This window comes from Triticum dicoccoides, chromosome 7A, assembly GCF_002162155.2.
Source record: "Triticum dicoccoides isolate Atlit2015 ecotype Zavitan chromosome 7A, WEW_v2.0, whole genome shotgun sequence".
Lineage (NCBI taxonomy): Eukaryota > Viridiplantae > Streptophyta > Magnoliopsida > Poales > Poaceae > Triticum > Triticum dicoccoides.
This window is the reverse complement of record NC_041392.1, coordinates 653,456,875-653,460,659: the sequence shown is the minus strand read 5'-3', so window position 1 is coordinate 653,460,659 and position 3,785 is coordinate 653,456,875.

Below are 3,785 nucleotides of genomic sequence, written 5' to 3'. Positions count from 1 at the left end.
CCACAGAACGTTTTTGAAATAAAAAGAAAAGGAAAATGAAATTTAAATAAATGTAAATAAAAATGAATAAAACTAATTAATTAATTAATTCATTCATTAATTAAGTAAATAATTAATCTAATTAATCCTGATTAATAATTAACCTAATGACTAATTAACCTAATTAACTTCTGTTAATCAAACGAAGCTAGGTTAATTAGTTAGCAGAGTATGACGAACGGGACCCACATGTCAGGGTTGACTCAGTCAACCCCTGTTGACTGCTGACGTCAGCATGACATCATGCTGACGTCGTAAATACATTTTTTCGAATTAATTAAATAAATAATTAAATTCCAAAATTGTTAAAATCTTTTAAAAATCATATCTTTTAATCCGTAACTTGGATTAAAATATTTTCAACATGAAAGTTGCTCAGAACGATGATACGAATCCGGATACGCAACCCGTTCGTCCGCCACACACCCCTAACCTATCGAAGTCGCAACTTTCCCCCTCCGGCTCCTCTGCCCGAAAACACGAAACACCGGGAATACTTTCCCGGATGTTTTCCCCCCTTCACCGGTATCACCTACTACCGCGTTAGGGAACACCGAACACCGCGTATTGCCTTGTTATATTTTGTGCTGCTTTGTTTGCTCTGTATTTATTATTTCTTCCCCCTCTTCTCTCCGGTAGACTACGAGACTGACGCTGCTGCTGACCAGTTCGACTACGGAGTTGACGACCCCTCTCTCTTGCCAGAGCAACCAGGCAAGCCCCCCCCTTTGATCACCGGATATCGCCTATTCTCCTCTATACTGCTTGCATTAGAGTAGTGTAGCATGTTACTGCTTTCGTTAATCCTATCCTGATGCATAGCCTGACATTGTCGCTACATCTATTGATACCTTACCTGCAATCCTAAATGCTTAGTATAGGATGCTAGTTTATCATCATTGGCCCTACATTCTTGTCAGTCTGCCTTGCTATACTATCGGGCCGTGATCACTTGGGAGGTGATCACGGGTATATACTATACATACATACATACTATACAGATGGTGACTAAAGTCGGGTCAGCTCATTGAGTACCCGCAAGTGATTCTGACGAGGGGGCTGAAAGGACAGGTGGCTCCATCCCGGTAGAGGTGGGCCTGGGTTCCCGACGGCCCTCGACTGTTACTTTGTGGCAGAGCGACAGGGCAGGTTGAGACCACCTAGGAGATAGGTGGGCCTGGCCCTGTTCGGCGTTCGCGGATACTTAACATGCTTAACGAAATCTTGGTATTTGATCTGAGTCGGCTACGAGCCTATACGCACTAACCATCTACGTGGGAGTAGTTATGGGTATCCCAACGTCGTGGTATCAGCCGAAGCACTTCAGACGTCAGCGACGGAGCGGCGCGCGCCGAATTGGACTGGAACGCCACTAGGCTAGGTCTGCTTTCGGCCGCCCTCACAACGTGCAGGTGTGCTATGGGCGATGGGCCCAGACCCCTGTGCGCTTAGGTTTAGACCGGCGTGCTGGCCTCTCTGTTTTGCCTAGGTGGGGCTGCGACGTGTTGATCTTCCGAGGCCGGGCATGACCCAGGAAAGTGTGTCCGGCCAAATGGGATCGAGCGTGTTGGGTTATGTGGTGCACCCCTGCAGGGAAGTTAATCTATTCGAATAGCCGTGATCTTCGGTAACAGGACGACTTGGAGTTGTACCTTGACCTTATGACAACTAGAACCGGATACTTAATAAAACACACCCTTCCAAGTTCCACAGACAACCCGGTGATCGCTTTTCTACAGGGCGACGAGGGGAGGATTGCCGGGTAGGATTATGCTATGCGATGCTACTGGAGATGCTACTTGGAGATGCTATTGGAGATGCTACTTGGAGATGCTATTGGAGATGCTACTTGGAGATGCTACTTGGAGGACTTCAATCTACTCTCTTCTACGTGCTGCGAGACGGAGGCTGCCAGAAGTGTAGTCTTCGATAGGACTAGCTATCCCCCTTTTATTCTGGCATTCTGCAGTTCAGTCCACCGATATGGCCTCCTTACACATATACCCATGCATATGTAGTGTAGTTCCTTGCTTGCGAGTACTTTGGATGAGTACTCACGGTTGCTTTCTTCCCCCCTTTTCCCCCTTTCCCTTCTACTTGGTTGTCGCAACCAGATGCTGGAGCCCTGGAGCCAGACGCCACCGTCGACGACGACCCCTACTACACTGGAGGTGCCTACTACTACGTGCTGCCCGCTGATGACGTCCAGGAGTAGTTAGGAGGATCCCAGGCAGGAGGCCTGCGCCTCTTTCGATCTGTATCCCAGTTTGTGCTAGCCTTCTTAAGGCAAACTTGTTTAACTTATGTCTGTACTCAGATATTGTTGCTTCCGCTGACTCGTCTATGATCGAGCACTTGTATTCGAGCCCTCGAGGCCCCTGGCTTGTATTATGATGCTTGTATGACTTATTTATGTTTTAGAGTTGTGTTGTGATATCTTCCCGTGAGTCCCTGATCTTGATCGTACACGTTTGCGTGCATGATTAGTGTACGATTGAATCGGGGGCGTCACACCGTGCCTCCCCCAAACATTATAGTGTGGCATGAAACCCTTGTAAAGCAGGTGGGAGTGAAGGATTTTCCGGTTAGAATAAGACCTCGTATTCCCACATTCAGTGCATGGACAACACATAAAACCATTCTGCTTGTTTGCCTCAGCCGCATCAAGAAACTCATGCACGCCCTTAATGTACTCGCAGGTGTGTCTGTCACCGTACATCCATTGCCGGTTCATCTGCGTGCATTATATATAATTAAGTTTCTAAATTAATAGAAGTTCATCATCACATTAAAACCAAAGTGCATACATAGTTCTCATCTAACAACATATAGCTCTACACAACATCTAATTAATTAAACCATACATTGAAACTATGTAAAACATTTCAATGCGAAAACAAACGCCATCATAATCGCAACCAAGGTAACAATTGATCCAACGGCATAATGATACCAAGCCTCGGTATGAATGGCATATTTTCTAATCTTTCTAATCTTCAAGCGCATTGCATCCATCTTGATCTTGTGATCATCGACGACATCCGCAACATGCAACTCCAATATCATCTTCTCCTCCTCATTTTTTTTATTTTTTCATTCAACAAATTGTTTTCTTCTTCAATTAAATTTAACCTCTCGACAATAGGGTCGGTTGGCATTTCCGATTCACATACATCCTACATAAATAAAATCTATGTCACGTTGGTCGGCATAATTTTCATAAACAATAAATGAACCAATAGTTATAAAGATAATATATATATACCACATCCGAATCATAGACAGGACGAGGGCCGACGGGGGCGGATACCAAAACCATCGCACTATATAAGATGCAATAATAAAAGTAAGAAAATAATACAAGTATCTATGTAAACATACAAGTATCTTTGTAAACATACAAGTAAGAATATTTTTCCTCTCAGAAAGAAGATAAGAACAAGAGACTCACCACGGTGGTGCCGGCGATGAGCTCGGCGCGGGTGATAGATGGCGGTGAAGACGGGGACGGGCCGTGACGGACCGCTAAACCTAGACAAATATTGTGGAAAACGGAGTTTGGAGGTCGAGCTTGGAGAGGAGAAAGCTTAAGTAGTGTGGCTCGGGCATTCCATCGAACACCTTGTGTGCATAGGAGGTGAGCTAGAGCACCACCAAGCCCTCTCCCCCTCGGCCAGAAAAAAACAGAGCAGTGTGCTCTGCTCTTACGCGAGGGGGTATATATAGGCACCTCATTGGTCCCGGTT